The 23,040-nt window shown below is 37.8% G+C and overlaps 1 protein-coding gene across 5 annotated transcripts in view; it reads right to left on the bottom strand.

Annotated features, from left to right (window-relative positions):
• doc2b (double C2-like domains, beta) overlaps nucleotides 1-23,040 on the bottom strand; it is a 300,599-nt gene that overhangs the window by 265,660 nt on the left and 11,899 nt on the right. The gene's annotated exons all lie outside the window — the stretch shown is intronic.

Below are 23,040 nucleotides of genomic sequence, written 5' to 3' on the forward strand. Positions count from 1 at the left end.
AGAGACAAAATTACTACAAAAGGCTACATCAGCGGTTCACAATCCCAGTCCTCACCATGATTCCAGTTTGAAGCGAGCGTATATGTTCCATACAAAGGGCATTAAAGTGTGCGAGATGTTAATTTAAATAGTATTTATTTACAAAGGTATATCTCATCACACTTCACACTTCTCTAGTAAGTTTGGTCTGTGTGTGAAGACGCTGCAAATCCGTGAATGAATTCAAAGCAAAGAACACTGTGTAGGGAGCATGTCAATCAGAACACAGTTCATGCACGGAGCTCTCTTCTAACTGGTTATCTGAATTGGGTGTGTGAACTAAGCGAGACATGCAAAATAAGCAGAGCGGGGGGCACGAGGACTGGAACTGGGAACTGCACTGGGCTACATCATGTGTCATTCGCCGGTGAGAAAGCGTTATAGCACAGTTAGTAAAAGTACTACAATACCAGGAGGGAAGATTGGGCTGTTGATGTTTGCCTGCCATTCTTGCCCTGTCTGCACAGCGTGCGTGATCGTGCTGATGGCGTATCCTGTCTGGGCGAACCAGGTGCGCAGAGGTATGCAAATACATAGGTTGACAAGCAGGTAGGAAAGCAAATTGAAACACTCTGCACCGAACTATACTGCACATCTTCTGAAGCAATACTTAAGTGTTCAATCTTGCACCTTGATATTTGAAATGTGTGCAGATATTAGCAGCTACAGTACAATCAAATGAAAGACACCAGCATGTGTGCACAATACCAAACCATTCATTGTTCACAATCAAAATCAAGTCACATGTAACTGTTTTATAAAATGATCATGAAGCCATTGTGAAGTTCAGGATGTATTCAAAAGCACTTGAGCTCCTGAAGCAATAAAGGCCTAGTTTATGAATATAAACCTCTGACTAGAGCTGTGTGGGCTGAACTCTGATTACATATTCTGAGTTGGAGCTTAATAATCAGCCCTGTGATTTCTTGACACATGATGGAAGTTGTTCGTGAAAGAGAACATGAAAATTAAGTTTCTGTACAACAATGAATTGCAGCACACCTCTGCCATTTCTGAGTATACAAAACAAAAAAAGAAAAGAGACAATTCAAAAGGACTCACCTTGAACAAACACTACTGTTCAAAAGTTAAAGCCAGCATTTTAGCATAATTTCTTTATTTTTTAAAGAAATTAACACTTATTCAACAAGGATAAATTAATATAAGAAATGTTTCTTGATCACCAAAACAGCATATTAGAATGATTTCTGAAGGATCATGTACTGCAGTAATGGCTGCTAAAAAAAAGTAACAGTTATTTTGTAATATTATTATTCCACAATAGTACTTTTTTTTTTTTAACTGCATTTTTGACCAAAAATATGCAGCCAAAACATTACAAAAAATTAACTATACTTTTCAATGATAGTGTAAGGTATTTAAACATCTACTTTATCAAGTAAAGTATTTAAATTAGAATAATAGGAAACTTTTTTTTTTTAAATTCTAAGAAGAGGGAGTACTGTGAGCATATATGCATGTACTTGAAAGAGGTTTTTTGAAAGTGGATTGGATTTTAAATAAGTATAAAGTTGCTTTCACATGCTGAGTCTTGGAACATGCTGTAATCTCTCTCTGTGTTGGTAAGCCATTTCCTGTTGATGAAAGAGCATCTCAAACAGAGCTGACTTGTAGTTTAGCCTCCTGGGACAGGTTCAGCGGGGTTCTAGCCATCTGTGTTTATTGTGGCTGTGTTTAACCTGAAGAGGGCAGGGGCTGCACTGGCAGAGGGGCTGCGTAACACTGACGGTCTCTGATAAAACCACAGGTCCTGGGAAGAGAGCAAGAAGTAATCTGATAGCAGCACAGACCGAACGGATGGATGCAGAATTGATGCGGCGGATGCACTGTGGGCCTTGTGCTTTCCCGATAAGATGAAAGAAGAAACTAACATTCATTACCAACAAAAAGCAAAACTCCATCCACGTTTTTGTTTTAAGGCATTTTGTAAGCAAACTTGTGTTTTGTTAGTGCTAAATTGTCAAGTTCTGACAAGAAATTTTAGCAGAAATACTGCATCATACTGTTTAAACAACATCATACTGCAGCAGGGTTTTTCCTGCACTGAAAATTTTTGGCGGCCAACAAAATGAATTTTTGTCCCGCCAAAGCTGTATCGGTTCATGTGATTTCTGAGTGATATAGCCTAAATGACTGCTGCACTTGTCTGACGGAGAGAGAGCAGAGAGTCGGACAGCTATACTATCGTGAAAAGACTAGTCCTCCGAATTCGAAATGCTTTTGAGACGGATTTAAATCCGATCGCTCAAAACACTTATGTCTGGGACGTATTCCAGACGAAACTGTACAAGTTTAAATGCATCTGGTTGTTGAAACCACATATGTACATTTAACTCCTCCCAAAATGTTAAAAAACAAACGTTTGAGAGCGTGTTATAGGCTATATGACATTCAATAGTCAGATATGACAGCACTAATGCTACACGCGTCGCCGCGGATATAGCCAGCAAACAGATGCGCAAACTGCCGTGAATGAAACTGAAAGTAAAGTAACTTATCTTTCCACTGATGATGCTGCTCTTCTGCGGTCTTCGATCTTGTAATTGGCTGATGATTTCTTTGACGTGATAGGCCTAATTCAAAATTGGATTTATATCCGTTTTTTTGTGTGGCCAAAAGTAACAAATCAGATGGATTTCTGATCCGACAAAACGCATAAAGTGACCAGGTGTAAACAAGCCCTAACTGTCTTTCCCCTCCCTCCCTCAAAAGGTCAGAGGACTGAATCCGTGTTTCATGCGGCGCATTCTGAGATTTTTTTTTAATTGAATTACCGGTGTTGTGAATTGTGCAAAAAAAAAAAATAAATGAAAAAAGTATCTTTTTCTCTGACAAGCGTTCCGCACATGCAACTAACATAAAACACACTTTCAATAATCTTAACAATCTTAATAATAATAATAATAATAATAATATTAATAACAATAAAATATTTAGCCTTAATAATCCACAGTAATTTCAGGTTATTTATATGACAGTGTGTAGTTAAAATCATTTACTTTAGACTGAGCCACAAAGCAATTTGTTAGCCAGCTAATTGTATTCAGATGTATGGTAGAAAATTAGACTACTAGTTAAATATAAACTTTTTAATGCTACTTTTAAATGCTTTTTCAATATTGATATAATTATAATTGTGAGGTCCAGCAAAAAATCCTATCTTACAAATATATGAAAGACAGTTTTATTATATTCCCTGACAATGGCTGTTTTTTCTTTCATGAATAAATAATTAAAAATCACAAACTGTTTCTTCGCATTTATTTTAGTTATGGTCAGTATTGGGTTCACAGATCACACGGGGAGGGTACTTTTTACTGTGTGTGTGGATGACCGTCAGTCAGCCACCACTGAAGACTGTTTTTGACCCAGGAAAAACCCTGCTAAAGGTCTGCCAACAGATTACTTATAGTTGCCTCTGCACAATATGTTAGAAGAAAGTATTTTATCAACAATATTACAACATTAACTAAACATTAACTCAATGAACCCTTGGCAGTTAGTGTCTATGAGGTAGCATGCCTGACTCCCTGAATTAACATGTGTATTACAACCGTGTTGCCTGGCTTGTACATGATTACAATTTGGCAACACCAACAATTCAATGAACTACCTGTAAACTTTCTCCTTTATGAGCAAACAGACAGACAGATAGATAGATAAAACAAAATGTAGAACAATGCCGATATTCAAATTCTTGCCAATACCAAAATTCTCATATTATGGTCTGTCTAAAATTAACATCAATCATTTATCAATATCATAAATGTACAGTATAAAAACTAATGGTACCAGTATATTGTGCACCCCTAACAAAACATCTGTATTTACTCAAAATGTTCTGTTTTTATAGAATTAATATTTTTATTCAGGACTTTGGCATTAAATTGATCCAAATTAACAGCAAAAACATTAACAATGTTACAAAAAAAAAAAATCAATACAAAAAATATTTAAAATAAATCCAGTCCTTTTGAGGTTACTATGAATCAAAGAATCTTAAAAATCACAACACTGATAAAAATAAGAAGAGTTTAAAATCACCCTATTAGAAGGATCATGGGAAGGATCATGAACAATGATCATGCTCTGAAAATTCAGCTTTGCCATCACAGGAATAAGTTACATTTTAAAATGCACTAAAATAGACTGTAACAATATTTCACAATGTTACTGTTTTACTGTATTTTTAATCAAATTTATGCAGCCTTGGCAAGCACAAGAGACTTAAAAATGTAAAAATGAAATAAATAAAACTTATCGACCCCAAACCTTTGAACGGTTGTGCATGTTCAACTTGAATCAGGATCCTGCTAATGCCACTACACTCCCGTCACAAATTCAGAAATTTTCCCTTATCAGTGATGTGTAGCAGAACGCTTTTTGGGACACCATGAACCAAATGATAACCTGAGGCTAATAAGTGATCTCACATAAAGCCCATCACTGTCCAACACTGTCTTTATCCATCAGTCTTATCTGCCGCTCACTGATCTCACTGCTCAATATTACCTGCTGGGCTTTAAATACAGAGGGGTGATGAAGGAGAGTCTGACAACACTCATCTGTGGCTAATTGTGCTGTGATGTGCTGTGATTAGCGCTGAAGGTTAGTGTGTTTAAGCGGGCTGTGACAGGAGATGGGGTCAGTGAGGGCACCACTGAAGCTGAGCTCTGTGCTGGAGGGCAATGTGTTATTTCTGTGACATGGGTAATGAGGACGAGGTGCATGTCAATTCTGAGTTCTGTTCGAGGTAAATGGGAGATGCCTAATTTCTAACTGACTTTCCAAAACAGAGTTAAAGCAGTGCTCAATAGGGGTACAAATTCATTTATAGGATTACAGGATTTAAAATTTAAAGGTATAGTTATAAAAAATTTAAAAGTATGTCATCATGCACTCCTCATCATGTTGTTTCAAACCTGCTTGACTTTCTTCTGTGGAACACAAAAGATATTTCAAATAATATTTTGGAGGCCACTAACTTCCATTGTATGGACAAAACTAAACACTAAGACATTTTCCCATAGGACCCCATTGACATTTGAAACATTTTTCATATATAATATACACTGCTCAAAAAAATTAAAGGAACACTTTGAAAACACATCGGATCTCAATGGGGAAAAATATCATGCTGGATATCTATACTGATATGGACTGGGTAATGTGTTAGGAACGAAAGGATGCCACATAGTTTAATGGAAATGAAAATGATCAACCTACAGAGGGCTGAATTCAAAGACACCCCAAAAATCAAAGTGAAAAAAATGATGCAGCAGGCTAGTCTAATTCACTGAAATTTCATTGCAGCAACTCAAAATGGTACTCAGTAGTTTGTATGGTCCCACGTGAATGAATGAATGAATGAATGAAGCATTTATATAGCGCTTTTATTGTGTATTGCTATACACCCAAAGCGCTTTACAATCATGTGGGGAGTCTCTCCTCAACCACCACCAGTGTGCAGCATCCACTTGGATGATGCGACGGCAGCCACAGGACAACGGCACCAGTGCGCTCACCACACACCAGCTACAGGTGGAGAGGAGAGAGAGTCATAGAGCCAATCAAGTGGATGGGGATTATTAGGAGGCCATGATAGACAAGGGCCAGTGGAGGGAATTTGGCCAGGACACCGGGGTTACACCCCTACTCTTTACGATGAGTATCATGGGATTTTTAATGACCACAGAGAGTCAGGACCTCGGTTTAATGTCTCATCCGAAAGACGGTGCTCATTTGTCAGTATAGTGTCCCCGTCACTATACTGGGGCGTTAGAACCCACACAGACCACAGGGTGAGCACCCCCTGCTGGTCTCACTAACACCTCTACCAACAGCAACCTAGTTTTCCCAGGAGGTCTCCCATCCAGGTACTGACCAGGCTCAGCCCTGCTTAGCTTCCATGGGCAACCGGTCTTGGGCTGCAGGGTGATATGGCTGTGGTATAACGTGCTTGTATGCATGCCTGACAACGTCTGGGCATGCTGCTAATGAGACGACGGATGGTGTCCTGGGGTATTTCCTCACAAATCTGGACCAGGGCATCACTGAGCTCCTTTACAGTCTGAGGTGATACCTGGCGGTGTGGGATGGACTGCATTTCTATTGGTGTTCTATTGGATGTAGGTCAGGCAAGCGTTCCTTCATCCTCCAGGAACTGCCTGCATACTCTCGCATGAGACCAGGCATTGTCGTGCACCAGGAGGAAACCAGGACCTACTGCACCAGCGTAGGGTCTGACAATGGGTCCAAGGATTTCATCCCGATACCTAATGGCAGTCAGGGTGCCATTGTCTAGCCATATCCATGGATATGCAGGGCTCCAGACTGCGACTAAAACGGTCGCATTTGCGACCAAAAATATTAATTTGCGAGTGAAGTTTTTGCTGAGGTCGCCACTGGCGACTATATGTTATGACTTAAAAATTTGCATGCAATGCCTTTTTTCCTGATTGTTTTGCGATCACATCATTTGTTATGTTCATGTATTAAACTTAAAATTAAAAGATGATTTTAATTCAGCGCTGAATTATCTACATCATGTTGACCTCACAATTTGTGACGTGGCAATGGACTACAGTACATCGATGACGTGTCGGTGTCCATTTAATTATTCATGAGACTGATTGTTCTTATCCAAGAGCAGCATATGTTGATTTGCTATGACAGACGCTTCAGACTAGGGCTGAAACGATTCCTCCAGTAACTCGAATCCCAAAAAAATAATCGAGGCAAATTATGTGCTTCGAAGAATCGTTTAGTCCATTTACTAGGGATGCACTGAATTTTCGGCCGCCGAAAATATATTCCGCACTGCGCCGCCAGTGTTCAGGTTTCACTCTCAACACTGCGCCGTGTGACGCTCCATTAAATATTCCGCTCCATCAATGCTCATTCTGCTCAGTTACCGCTCATGCTGACTGGAAAAGCGAAGTCCACTCGAATATCGCGCTGAAAAGAAATTTCTATGTAGTACTTGTTCCTGTTTGCAGCAGCGTTACTGTGCTGTGCAACGCTGAAAAATCTCGTTCACTGATCTGCTCCCCGCTATGCTCTGCTCACATGCGCTGATAATAATAGCTTTGCCAGGATTTTTATACGCTTAACTTGATGTTTCCAACACAGAATCGTCATTTCTATTCATTTTCCACTGATTTACGCGATCTGATGACCATTGACTCATATTACGCGATCATGAGAACTCTGTGTGAATGAACTGCAGAGACACGTGTTTTCCTTTACCACACACACACACTGAAACGCGGACATAAACACACAAACATCTCCAAAACTGCTCTGAGAGTCACTCAATTCATGAGCATTTCACAGTTTCATTTGAGTAAAACTAGCGTCATATCATATACACACAGAAATGTAAAGGTATTCACGGCAACCCGTCAAAATAAAAGTCCGGTTTAATTTGAAGGCATTGTAGCAGAAATATATTACTATTGTTCAGCAGAATGGACATAACTACTACTACTAAAATTATGAAAACTTTATTTTTTAAGGAATGATCACACATTTCTTTCAATAAAAGTGTGGTTATTTTATTGGCTTGTGTTTTTTAAGTTCCGCGTCATTAAAATTGAGTTAAAACTAAAAAGTCTTACAAAATGACTATATATTATTTAATAAAATAAATAATTATTACAAAGCATTTTTGGTTTTGGTTTTCGACCAAGCACATCCAGAATTTGCATTTCGGTGCATCCCTTCCATTTACTGTAACTACATACAGAGCACTGTGTTTGCAACTACACTGTAAAAAAAAAAAAAAAAACAGTTGAGCCTACTTAAAATTTCAAGGCAACCAGATTCAGCAGATTTGAGTTCTTAACTTGTCGTTTTAAGTTTATACAACAAAAATTTGAGAATCTCTCACAAAAATAAGTTGAGTAAACTCAAAAATCTGCTGAAGCTGGTTGCCTTAAAATGTTTTTTTTTTTTACAGTGCATGCTACTTTAAATTATTTTACACACACACACACACACACACACACACACACACACACACCAGTATGCAGAGAGACATTTAAGAGGGTTTATTCTCCAAATAACTTTAAATTCATGTTGCTGAAAAATGTGTTAATAAATGTTATGTGTATGGACTCTTGTTTTTGATCCACGTTAGCTTCCTGCCCACTAATTTTTGCCTCTTACAAAAGCCACAAATCCTTCTAAGACAGTTAAGGCTTATGTCATGCCTGAGCTGTACTGGGTTCACACCGCAGGCGGCGAGAGCGTCAAAGTGGCCGGAAGTCATTCATTTTCAATGTGAGCCGGCGGCAAGCAGCGGCGAGAGCGGCGCGGCATGGACGGCGAGAGCGTCGAGGAGAGTTGAAATCAGGTCAACTTTATGGTAATGAGCTATGACGCGGTTGGGCGGCAACCAATCGGAAAGTAGAAGTCCTCCGCTTGAGCGGAGTCCAGAGAACGCAGTCCTGTAAACTTTGGTTCCGACCACATTAGTTCCTAAGCATTTTCACGCTAGAACGCTTGTTTTTCAGCAGGAATGCAATTCATTTGCTCAAAACAACACCAATTTGACCAACTGCATTTAGACTAGCACTTAACCACGGACACAAAAAACACACCACACAAATGGCTTTTATTGGTTTATTTCTTTAGCAAACATGTAACTATAATTAAGTTCTTTCCATCGATCAATTTTTTACTTTCACAATTAAAATATTTCATGAGGTTAACTTATACCCTACTTTTGGTCAGTCTGCACAAGATCAACATGCTTGTTTGCTTTTCGGCTCCTTTAAATACAAGACCAAACGTTCGATCGTCAGAGCGTCAACGGATCTTACTACAGCGTCGTTGGCAGGGCGGCCAGAGCGAATTTTGACGCTCTCGCCGCCTGCGGTGTGAACGCACAGTTAGGCTGAAACTTGAAAGTTAAGTTGCACAATGTTTAGGTTTTATTATTATTTTTTATTACTATTATTTTGATTTATGTCTTAGTTTTAGGTTGTACTATGTTTACCTTTTTTAAAGAAATTTGATATTGATTTTTATATTTTTATATATTTGTATTTTGAATGTAATATGGCAATTAAATGCACTAAATGGGTTTAGTTTTCACAGTTATTAAAGGTCCCATGGCATGAAATTTTCACTTTATGAGGTTTTTTAACATTAATATGAGTTCCCTAGCCTGCCTATGGTCCCCCAGTGGCTAGAAATGGCGATAGGTGTAAACCGAGCCCTGGGTATCCTGCTTCTCCTTTGAGAAAATGAAAGCTCAGATGGCCCAATCTGGAATCTTCCCTTTATGTCGTCATACAGGGAAAGGTTACCTCCCCTTTCTCTGCTTTGCCCGCCCATGAGAAAATGAGCTACTACCGTGCGAGGCGAGCGCAATATTTTTTTTCCTCGCGAGACATCATGGCTTGCAAACGAGCGAAGCATGGCAGTTGCTCAGTGTTTGGATGTACAAATGAACACCGAAGTATTTTTTTAGTTCCTTCATCTGTGCCTATGGCTAGCATTAGCTACATGATAATAACTGAAACAGCATACATAAACAAACCAACTAAAGTACCGTATCCAGACACAATATTTTAAACTAACCATTCGGAGACGTCCTGCTGTAGCCGCTGAGTTGCAACTTCTTCATCCGGTGCTTCTCCATCCGGATCAGATTCTGGGTCAAACTGAAAAGCTTGAAGGACTGCGTGTCTACGAGCCATTGCCATACATCTACTGTCAACATTAGCGCATGGTAGCACAAGCTGGTTAAGGCCACACACCCACCCTCCACCTTGCCCCGCCTCTCTCGTCCTTAAAGCTACAGACACAGAACGGCACGTCCTAAGGAAAGCTCATTGTGGGACTGGCTCATAGAGGCTGAAAACTGCACCAAGGCTGAATTTCGGGAAACAGACTTCAGATACAGTATTAGGGACCACTTAGGCCTATATAAAAGCATCCAAAAAGCAGCATGTCATGGGACCTTTAATATATGCAATTTCAGCAATAAAAAAAATTCATTTTTCTAAAAAGGAAACAAATTACTTGTTCATTTTAAGAGACCTGTCTTATTTTCTCTTGTATATTTATGTGACCACCCTGCTGCGTAGTGTTTGTCTCATAAAAATATTAAATTATTTGTATATATTTTATGTATTTACATATGTCTATTTCTATTTACATGTGTAATATATAAGTTTAACTGAAATTACTTTAATGTGTTATAATGGCTACGTCCGAAATCGCACACTACTTGTGTAGGTACTACATTTGAATTCGAACGTACTACTCAACCGTTAAAAAAGTACGTTCTATATAGTATGCATGAGGGTAGTATGAATGGAATTCGGACGTACTACATCCGCCATGTTGATGTTGTCACGTGTCAAGCGTCTTCACAACAGCGCGAAAATTTAAAGAACCCACTTCACTGCGCGAACATCGTTAATGATTTAAATTCTTAATGCTTAACGAACCGTCTATTTAAAGAAAGCAGCGTTAACAAGCTGATGTACTACATAGAGGTTAACGTAACTCCATCTGATCGGTAATGATTAGAGATCTTTTTACACCCAATTCACACAGTCGTTTCATCTGTTTGTTAAACCCTCAACAAGTCAGTCGTTTATTTGGATGATGTTAAACAAGTACAAGTTAACCACAATGAACATCAACAATGTTTTTCCCTGAGGTACTTTACACTTGAAGACAGCCGCGTCGCGGCTTTCCGCCATTTTTCGAATATGACGCCGCCTCTCCCGCGGCCTCATGGGATAGTAAAGTGTCCATCGTTTGCCTACTACAGAATTCGGAAGGAAGTAGTAGGTCATCCGGGTACTTCTCGCCTACTATTTTTCGAATACTATGAATTCGGACATACTACTCGCCTCGCATACTGTTTTTCGCATACTATATAGTAGGGAAGTATGCGATTTCGGACGCACCCAATGAGTTTGCACTGGACAGTCCAGCTGCATTTTCCGAATTCCTAGTGGCAGTTGAGAGAGAGTAGAGTTACCGTGACAACTGCAGCGCATCCTCAGACAACAAAGAGGACCGCTTGGGCAACCACTAACTCTGGTCTCTGTCTCTCTCATTTATTATTAAGGTTAATTACATTTATTAAAATGTAATGCCAAACTACAGTTTACATGCCTTAATGCAGGGCTATTCAATTGGCGGCCCGCGGGCCCAATCCGGCCCTCCAATCATCTTCATCCGGCCCGAGGAAGAGTACGCAGGTTGCACATTGGCCTTGAATTGTTCTTGCATTAATTAGTTTGTCCACAAGGTGGCAACACTGGCCCGGGCCAGCCAAATAGAAAAGGGAAAGACGCAATAACAACAATCTACCGGAGACCGCAACATCAATAGATGGCAGTTTTGAGAAGGCTTATGTGAGGGAGTTATGAGATATCCACAATTCTAACGTTAGTTTAAACAAGTTTAAAGACAGTGTTATCGGTCATAACTTCTGGAGAGAAACAGCGCCGACCTTTCGAAGATTTTTATCAAAGCAGGAAGAATAGTTTGAAAATCTGCGCGTTTGGCTGTTACTCATAAACTGAGCCGCTTCAGACAAGCGCACCAACCTCTTCAATAGACAAAACCACACACAATGATGTAAAAATACATGGTTTTCGCGAGTTACCTCATAAACACAGTCTTAAATCAGTTATAAAATCCTAAAAGACCGTGAAGAGTTGGATATGTGTCACATCCGCGTCATGTGCATCAGGTTTTATTAAAGAAACAGCGCTGCTTTTAAAGTGAAACCTGCTGCAATCTGTTATTGATGTAAATCAAAGAACTAAAGAAAAAGAGAAATCACTCAACTGCTCTAGTCACTGATTAACTTTTGTAGCTCGAATAAAGAATAATCAATATAGCTTATGCATACAATTTATAGTTTATGTGAAGATTGTTTTAAGTTCACTTATAGAAAATTTGATTTTTCAAAGCCTATTAAATGTTAAAAATAATATAACATTTCAATTATACTGTAATATTAAATGGCTAAAATTAAAGGGAAAAATTTATTTAATAGAGACAACAGTAACATTATTTGTATACTTCATTAATAACAGGCTAGTAAAAAAGTTGCAATTAAACATTTAAAATATACCATCTTTTTGTTGTTTCTATATTAATTTGGAAGTTCAGTGTGAAAATATGACAACACAAATATATTAATATTCGTTTAGTCACATTTTTTAAATTAATTACAGAAAAAAATGTGTGATTATTGTTTTTAATTGAATGGCAGACAGCACTAATGTTAACCTTTTATAGATGTTAATGTTGGTAATATTGAATTTTACTGCTGAATATGCATTTAAATTTAATTTCCAATTTTATAAGCCTCCGAGAAAAAGATCGGGATGGCCCCCCACCCCCTTGGCCCCCTTCAAATGTTCAATTCGAAAATCCGGCCCTCAAATGAAGTTAATTGAATAGCCCTGCCTTAATGTGTTAATAATTTGTTTAAATTGATCATTTGTGTAATTGCGTAATTTTAATACCCGTTTCATAGAGAAGTTTATCTGAGTCGTTTGCATACTAACGTTACCTGTAATACTTACCTGAGTAGTTGATCTGAGATATTTATGAGTAAATCCAGATGTGTGGAAGATCTGCAACATTTCTGTGTATATGATTATCCATTTATTTGTTTACTGTGATTTGATTTAAGTATTTATATGTGTTGATGACTACTGTGATTCAAAGTGTCTTAATGAAATACAATGTATATTAAAGACAACAAAGAGGACCGCTTGGGCAACCACTAACTCTTGTCTCTGTCTCTCTCATTTATTATTAAGAGAGTACTACATTTAGTATTGCTCTTTAATAAAGAAAAAGTTGTTATTATCCGATAACTCGATGGAATTTTCGGTAGAATACTCGATTACTAAAATATTCGATAGCTACAGCCCTACTTCAGACTGAGAGATCACGCACATTAACTGAGAAACATTCATGGATCGAAGGAGAATGTTTGTTTTTGCTTTGTAATACGAGTTCAGAACAAACGCGATTCATTCACTTAGTGAGCTTAACCATTTTTACAGCTCCTTGACACAACCCGTCAAAAGGCTTATGTAAACCCCGCAGAATAAGCCTAAAACTTTATCAGGAGGTGCAACAGCGCGTTCATATATGTTTTCGATGCAGAGTGCAAATGGCTGTGCATTTATTTGTTTTTTTAACTTGATGGGAGCGAAATGAAACTGTCTGAACCCAAAGCTGTGTGTAGTCTGTCTCCCCTCCGCTCCGCACCACGCCACTTTTTTAGCATTTTTTAAAACGGTGGCGAGAACTAATCAGTGCTGAAACAGGGGGTTTCACGACCCTTTAAAGGGATAGTTCACTCTAAAATTTAATTTCTGCCATTATTTACTCATTCACATGTTGTCCCAAACCTGTATTAAATTATTTCTTGTGCTGAACACAAAAGATGATATTTTGAAGAATGTGGGTAACCAAACAGTTGCTGGTCCACACTGAATTTGATGGTAGGAAAAAAAAAGAAATACTATGGAAGTCGCTGTGGACCAGCAACTGTTTGGTTTTCCATGTCCTCAAAATAGCATTTATTTTCAGCAGAAGAAAGAAACTCATTCAGGTTTAAAACAACTTTTGAGAGAGTATTTCTCTATATTTCTGCATGTGCAAACTTTTGCAATTGTCCTGAAGTAAAAAGACGACATTAAACGTGACTAACAACAAGCGACGGTGCAATGTCGCTCTTTTCAAACGGGGAGGATTACACAGCGTTTCTGGTCTCGTGAATGGCACTTCGGAGGAGAAGTTTGTCGTTCCGAACGAAAATGAACAACTGAATCGTTTCATAAGGTCGTTCAAAGCATCTCAGTCAGTTCCCTAGGTAGTGAATCAGTAGATTGTGCACACAAGTTTGTGCAGTGGGTCTGGGAAAGACCGCGGCTCAGTAAACAATTGGGACAATCGATCAATCAATTTGTAAAACCATTGGTATTTATCATCAACAGGCAGGACCGTTATATTTTGATGATATTTTTATGCTATTTAAGGTAACTTAGCCCTATAACATGAACTGTACATGTTCTATTACAAATCCAGTCAGCATCAATGCTCCCTTTTGTGCAATGGATTGTGGAATGGATTTGTGCCAAAAAAAATGGTTGCAACATCTGTTTCATCACAAATTTAATTAACTGATATTGATACATTGTAAATGATTTAAAAGGCATCATTTAATTTTTTGAACTTAAAATGTAATTTTCTTTCTCCATCAGGGTGTGGCCAAAGGTTTTGTTGGTGCTTTGTCATCATTGCAAGATTTCAGATGCAACCCAGTTCTTCCAAGGCACCAAACACTGCCGTGTGACCAGACCACTCCACAGCAACTACATGTGTGTGTACTTTCAAGACTAGGAGTTTGTTGTTTTCATTCCAGGTAATGTATGTAAATGTTTAGAGTTTTTACTACAATTATTGTGCTTTATTGTTCTCAGTGGCATTTACGCTAATATTAGTCTGTTTCTTTCTTATTCCGAGGTCCCAATAGCCACCCAGATCCAGTCTGTATCCAGATAAGATAGTGGATCAGCACCTAGAGACAACCTCGACAGCCCTGAATGTCAGCAGAGACCATGTCAGCTAGATGAGCTCCAGAGACAGAGCCCCTCCGAAGACCTCATTGGCCATTGGGACAAGACCACGATAACCAGACAAGTCCTCTGCTCAATCTGACCTGTGTTGCAGCCTAGAATTAAACCATGCCATGCTAGTTTTGTCTGGCCAGAGGAGAACTAGCATTTTGTTTAGCTTGTTTAGTTTTTTCTTAGTCCATTAAACAAATTTTAAACTGAATTTTGCAGTTGTATTACAGATGTAATGCTTTAAAGGGATAGTTCACCCAAAAATGAAAATTTGCTGTTAATTTACTGACTCTTAGGCCATCCAAGATGTTGGTGACTTTTTTTCTTAAAACCTGTATGTTTAGTCTGTATGAAAAATGTTATAAATGGAGACTGTTGTTAAATAAAGGCTATTATGTGTTGTAACGTATGTGTTTTTAGTGATTGATAAACACCAGTTAATCATTTTTAATAATTTTGTTAAACTATAAAAAAAATATATGTTTATGAAGTTCCCCAGCAATTTCTTATGCCCAAATAATAAATCTTAGTTGAGGTAACATATAAAACACATGGAGTAAATGGTTAAATTTTAATTGACATAACTTGCTGAAGTTTTCTAAATGTTTGACCAATTGAAACATTTTAGTTGAATGAACTATAAAACTAGTTCAGTAAAGATTGAAAAAAAAGGCAATACTTAACATAAATATTTCTGTGGAACTAGTTGCTAAATAATTAGTCGAAACAGCTTGATTTTTTTTTTTTTTACAGTGCATCTAGTGCACCTGTTGTTAATTTTGTTAACACCAAAGCAGCTGAAACTGATTAACAATCCCTTCTGCTACTTAACTGACCAGATCACTATCCCAGGAGTTTAATTGACTTAATGCTATACTCTGATTAAAAAGTGTTAAATATTTTTGAGCAGTGTATAATTTGTTCTCCACAGAAGAAAGTAAGTCATACAGATTTAACAGGAATGACATAAAGGTGAGTAAATGATGACAGAATTGTATTTCTCCATAGTCAATATGAACTTTCATTGTAGGGCTGTGCAAATAATCTAATGTGATGATCGTGCGCATCTAGTCAGTAAAGCCGGTTCTGTGATTAGAAGTTAATCTCCTTCACTTGTTTTCAGATGGAGCGACATTTAATACACAGAGAATATTGCTACGCAATATCGCGTTCAGCTTTACTGACTAGATGCGCATGATCATCGCATTCGATTATTTGCATAGCCCTATTTCATTGTATATAAAAAAAGAAATAAAAGAAAAATAAAGAAAGCAAGAAGTTTTGAAAAAATGTATTTTCCCAAGGCAAAAATGTTTGGAACAACACAAGGGTGAGCAAATAAAAGATGTGAACTTTTCCTTCAATTCCTTCCTTGATATTGTACATTACTGCTTCAGTATATTTTCAGCAGATATGGTCTCATGCACAGAGGCTCTTACAAAACTTTACAGAGTTTTGCAAGTGTTTACAGAGTACAGGGTTTATATTAGATGAAACTATTGACTATGTGACTGTGCAGTTGGAAGAGAGACAAATCCTATCAAACCTTAAACACACATTTCATTACTTCTTTAAATGGATCTTTCCTTGACCTTTTCAAAGTCTAATGTAAACATACATGGGGAGCTCTGGGTCTGTTTGCTTTCTTACAAATGAAACAAAAAGAAACTTTCTAAATCTGTACTATTTGCAGTTGAAAATAACATGAAGATTATGTGTGGGGTGTCCACGCAAACCTGGTTTCAAGGACTTTGCTACACTTCGTTATTGGGAGTGATTTGTTCATGTTTCTATTATGGGTCATTGCTATGTGGTTGCTTACCCCACTCTCTATTCTGAGATATCACTCATTCAATGAAAGTTCAATGAGATTTTAGTTGTCTGATTTATCTGTGGGGTGAGAAAAAAATCCAAGGCCAACTGTTAGAAAAAGTAATAACACTCTTCACAAGCCACAAGATTTCAGATGTCTATAGCCCAAATGGGAAGACTTAAACACTGCCATTTAATTTATAGGGTTATGAGGTTGTTAAAATTTTCAAAGGTATAAATCATCGAAAACTCAAATGATTTATTATTTATGAAATGCCTGAACCAATATGCATAATCAGAATGATTTGGTATAATCATGCCTCAGAACTGTCACATGATTTCGTTACCAAATATGAGGCATTCAAACACATGGCAACATGATCACATTTATTGCATTTCAACTGCTCTCTGAGGTGCAAGTCATCAATTATATATGAAAAAGACTCACAGTGGCTTCTCCTATTGCAGTAACTTCCATTTTTCCTAGTGATATTTGGTGCCAGTTTATCAGGAAGTACTGTAGGAGTGTGCGATAATGAAAATGATATGTTGATATTTTCTGGAATTTTGTCGATAACGATGATTAGACAATATTTTGCTGAGTGTGTTATTGTGCTAGTAATTTGGCAGGTTTAGACAGTGCTTAATTTGTAAATTTCGAGGTCCCGGAACAAAGCGGGGTGACGGATCCGGCATGTGATTAGAGAAGGAAGAGGTAACGGAGCATTCAGACGATCACATTGGTGGGCCAGTTTAAGTGATTAACAGCGTGCATCAGTTGCTTTTATTAGGGTTTGTACATTAAAAAAAAAAAAACTGAAAAAGCCATGAAATTTTGAAACAGAAATTTCCAGGTCTGGGAAAAATAAATAAATAAATAAATAAATAAATAAATAATGGAATTTTATTTTCTCTGTAATAGAGTTATAATTAATCCTGTCCAGAATTTCGTGGGGGATTGTGTGTATATCGCATTTTACTCATCCCCGCAGCTTTCAAATTTATAATGAGGGAAATTCCTGCAAACATTTATTCAATATAGCAAGTAGGTTATATGAGTAAATAAATCCACACAAACTAGCAGATTAAATCAGTCATTTGAAAACAGCGTGAGTGATTCAACTGGACCGCATCTCTCTTTCACTCTCTCAAAGCAGCTTCACATCAGCGCATCTCGTCTGCAATACAACGAGCTGCTGCACGCTGTCGCTGATCCACGACTTTCGCTCGCATTTCGGGACAGTTGACAGATTTGTCACTTGCTTAATCGGGCCATTGTTGCATCGTTACAAAAATGCACGTCTTTTTAAGCTAATCGGTACTCATGGCGCTCAGAGGCGGTCTCAAGGCTGAGCGCTTACAGTCACATCCAAAGCCGCCTAGCGAGTATCATATCGAGTTATTTTTCGTAGTTTGTTGTTGAGCCTAAGTGGCCAAATACACACAAAATTATGCAGAAATGGCCGTCCTGGCGAATATCCAGGTTTTTTCTTAAGTAAATGTGAACAGTTGAGAAAGAAAACGCATGCGTATAGGCAATTGGAACCATGCATGTCTTGTGAGAGCAGAGAAGTTCACGTCGCATCTTTTGCGCGCTCAGGTTCTTTATTTCAAATGTAGATGTGCCGCAAGCGCAGCCATTATTTTTCATATATGCACACTATAGGTCAGCACAAACTTATTTCATATTGGTGCGTGAGGAGGGGGATCCGACAAAATGAGGTGCCGGATCTGATTTCGGATGTGCCGGATCCGGATCCGGCTTGTTCCGGCACAAATTAAGCCCTGGGTTTAGGACTGCCGTGGAGGGCTAAATCCCCAAGCTTCAGATATTCTTTATATTCTGTGCAGTGGTTCGTTTGCAGGAAATTAACTTTTCCAAGAAGTTAAACCTTTTTTTTTTTAACCTTTTTTTACCTTCATAAGACCAGTTTTTCTAATCTAATTACATGTATGCATCATCTTTTGTGTCAAATTCTTAAATGTAATCAATAAACTCAAATATAAGAAACTATAGGGCTGTTACTAATCAAATGAAATCAGTATCAAAGTTTGTGTTTGCAATGCAGTGGTGGCAGAGAATCTGCATCTGAAGTGGCATTTAGATGCATTTAATGCAGGACACCTGCAGTTACAAATGCATAAACAATGTTTTGATGTTAAAAAAAAGAGCTGAATATTGATATTTGAAATGATTTTGGACAAAAAAAAAAAAGAAAAAGTGAAAATATACTTAAAATATAAACCTAAAATCGCCAGTAGATGGTGGCAAATCACCGCATGAGTGATTCATTGGAGTCACTCATTCAACAGATCCATCAATCAAAGGGCTGATTGATACAGTAACGAAACACCGTTGTGTGTTTCAGAAGGTGCGTTTCCATATTTTATAAATGTCAATAAAAAAACCTTGCAAAATGTTATGCGACTAAAACTATTTTTTCTTCTCGCGATATGACGGATGTTGGATTAACTCAATTCAACTATTTGCCGCAACTGCGCAACGCATTCTCTCTAGCTGAGGCATTAACCTGACAAAATGAAATAAACAGAGTCCACCCGATGTTCTTACAGACATTTATTAACTCAAACGTATTTATACCTTACAGATAACATTGGTATAAAACAAATAAGGCGATTACATGTGTTTTAAAGTTGACCTAACAATTTAACGAACTCTTACTGCTTTTTGTCTTCACGCGTCTCCCCGCCACTCTGCCCGCACGCTGCCGGAGGAAAATACTAGTTAGCACAGCTTTACTGGGAAAGTGAGCAAGTACAATTTTTTACAAATCACACAAGACGATGAAGAAAAGCGTATACATGTGTTTTAACGAAGTCATTTGAAAAATCGGTCTGTTTTGATATCGTGGCGGGTTGCCAAAAATAAATAAATGTATCTGAAGCACATCCCACAACACAACAACCTGAGCCCAACTTCATTACTCATCACTTCAAATTTAGCTGTGTTTGTAGCCAGCGCCACTAACAAGACCGATAAACAAACACCGACCGCAAGTTCACTTCGGTCCAGGCGCTTGCGCCCGATGAAGCCGTCTATATCGTGCAGATAACATCAGAATACAACGCATAAAGCAATAAAAAGTCAAAAATTAAATATAACCTACCATACTCTAGTAGTTTTTCATCTTCACGAGTCTTTCACAGCGCCCTTGCAGAGGAGGTGTGTGGTTGTTTTTTGCGGTCATTTAGTACTTTAGTCTTTAGATTTACAGAAGGCGAATATTTTTCAAAATGCACTGAAAATATATAATAAGGCACTGCCATTGATTTTAAGTTACAGACACCTGCACTGTTGATTCTGAAGGCCTTAGGCAGATTTCTTTGACCCTGGCAACATGATTGCTTGAAATATGATTGGATAAAAGCTCTAATATAAACATACACTACTGGAAGCAGGGCAACCAAGAGAAAAGCCATGAAATGAAGAGAATAGACTATTGGAAATAATTTAATACACATTCATGGAAAAAAAAAATATTACAATTAAGTCTGATTCTTATAGTGTTTAGGCCGGCAGAGAAGGCTTTTCCAACCACTGATATATATACATACATACAAGGAATACATTCTTGAAATATATTTGATTTAGTTTACAGATAAACAAGGGGGGAACAAACTGTGCGACATGTAACAGCCTATATATGCTGAGTTTCAGTTCATTTTTATGACAAGCTTAATTTGTTCACAGAAAGGAAACTCAAATGGCAGAAAGCAACATCCTACTTGTTTTTTTTTTTTTGTTTTCATTGTGAGTGTACACAAATAAAAGCAGACCTTTATACAGTGATGCATTATTAATAAGACAATAAGTGTTTAAAGTTGATTCTGCTGGTATAAGGAAACAGTTGAAGTGATTGCGCCGGAGCGCGCGCGCACACACACACAAAACACATCAGTTCCAGCATTGCTAACTTGACAGCACAGTTAGTACTTTATCAAAATAAATTACAGTGAACCAAACATCAGCGCGCCCTCCTCTCTGTCACCGTTGGAACGCGACTGAAGTACAAAGCCAATCATTTACATAATAAATAATAGTTTCGCATTCAGATACGTTACATCGCAAATACGGAAATATTACATAATATTTGGATTCGTGCCGAATGAGAGAGGTAGGATACACGAGCACAAAGCCCCATTTCACAAACAGTTGAGTGCGCAAGCCTTTAAAGTATACTCCCTTGTCAGTGAGAGACGCGTTCAGAATCAGCACATGGTCACTGTCTAGGGGGCTTTGCTTTCAAGTGCGCAACTCATGGCATTCGCTGTTCTTCTGCTGGCGGTTATCAAACAGCGTTGCATTACTGCGGGCGCCCCCTTCTGGATTGGGGGTGAATTGCCTGTATTTGTTGTAAGGCCTCATGCACCGAACCAAGATGTCCGTACCGTGACGGTTCGGACATCTTGTAAAGAAAAAATGTGAAGAGAAAAAAATAATAATAATTGTTTCCATTGTAGTTTTGTTATATTCCTTTTTCTAATTGCTTGAAAAACCAAATAATGTGAACGTAAAGATGCTATGATACATGGGAGGTTTTGCTAAATTGATGTTTCCATTAAGCATATTTTCAATTCGCAATTTCAATTTGTGCAATTTGAAGGGTAATGGAAATGCAGCTAGAGATGCAAAACAGTTCTGCTGTGGCCTTGTTTTAAACAATTTTTTGATGAAAATAGAGCAAAAAGAGACACTGTTGTGTCTAAAATGTAAGTCAATTAATATTTACTTCTTGTTTATTGGACTGTTTTAAAAAATCAGTATTACATTTGCTCTCATGCTGATATTTGGAAAAAAAAAACTGTACTCTTCATGTGATATTAACTATATCAAATGATATAAATAATATAAAAAGCCCATAAAAGTCATATGGGGCATATCTGCCCCTTATCTTGAATTTTGGGGGAATTCTAAATGTATTTTAAAAGACTAAATCATGCAGTGAAAGTATGAACTCTTAAATGTTTAGGCACAGTAGTCTAACCTACATCATGTAGTGTATGTGTGCACTCTCTGGGTGTTTTTGTGATATACTCAATGTCAAATCGCATATCGTTTAAACAACAATTACGATCGTAGACGGTATATATCACACATTCCAATCAGGAAGTTACAATTTTGTTCTCTTCAACTCACTGGGAGAAACGGTGCTTAATTCACACATGTTGTATGCAATATTCCAATTTTGCACGATAAATTCACAACTTTGGATGGAAAAATAACTAATGTTTGTTTTTTGTCCATGCAGTAAAGTCAGTGGAGTCCAGAGTTGTTTAGGACACCACTGACTTTCATTGTATGGACAGAAACCACTGAAACATTCTTCAAAATATGTTATCATATAGGTTTGGAAAGACATGAGGGTGCTTGAATTGACAATTTTCATTTTTGGGTGAACTATCATGTACTAACACTGCAATTAATACTAGCAGTGTCAGAATTTCTAATACCAACATTTGAAAACATAAGCAAAGCCTGAGGTGACATGAACAGGAAGGAGTCATGTCTCACAAAGAAAAAACGAATAAAGAATAGTAAAGAATGTCTCAATTGCAAACCTTGAGCGCTCCTCCAACAGGAAGAGCAGTGACGGAAGTGTCAGAACTGTCTCCAAATCCAGTAAGAAACAGTCATTTTGACAACAAGCCTCTATTATCCGCCTAAACCATGATAAGACAGTTTGCCAGCAGCTGTCTTGCTCACAGAGCCTCTATCACCTTTTGCAGCTCTGGGTTGGAAATGGGGCCCATTTTATTCACAGCAGTGCATCTAAAACGCCGGTTGTGCTGAACTGAAAATAAATGGCATAATATGTTTTTATAGCTCCATATGAAGGAAAATCTTCATGGAATATTCAATATTTGTGAAAACTGCAGTATAGCATCAAGCTTTACTTTCCTTCAAAGCCTCCGACAGAGATAACAACCATACAATTGAATTGTGGTTTTATATTTAGAGAACAATTTAAGCCTGAATCAGCTATTTGCATTTATTGATTTTTAATATACCCAACATGATCTAACATGATCATACTAAATGTTTCAGGCTGCATTACAGTCTGTCTGCGGTTTTGAACTGTCTGAGGTTGAGAGGCTAAATGATTCCTCTTTCATCTCCTCCTTTCATGATGACCCTGAACCTTACATACATACACACACTCCAATCAACAGAGAGGCAGCAATTTAATTTCTCCACAAGCTTAAAGGCGAAGCGCTAGCCTTCTGAAAAGAGATGAGATTTTCTTATTAATGTCCAACAGTACATCATCAGTCTGACCACAAACAATACGGCCTGATTCACCTTACTGTGACTTCTCATTACTTATCCCATTATTGGTGTCGTACCCTTTGTCAACCATCATTTTCACTTGTGCTGAAAGTCATCAAGATGTAGGAACATAAGCTGGTAAAAATAAGCTTAAAAAAGCATGAATAATGAAACAGAACTGATGCAAAAGGTGTAACTTCAGATTATTCTGGAAAATAACTGCTTGCTTGGAGAGTAAGAAACCATTTG

This window comes from Onychostoma macrolepis, chromosome 05 (assembly GCF_012432095.1).
Source record: "Onychostoma macrolepis isolate SWU-2019 chromosome 05, ASM1243209v1, whole genome shotgun sequence".
Lineage (NCBI taxonomy): Eukaryota > Metazoa > Chordata > Actinopteri > Cypriniformes > Cyprinidae > Onychostoma > Onychostoma macrolepis.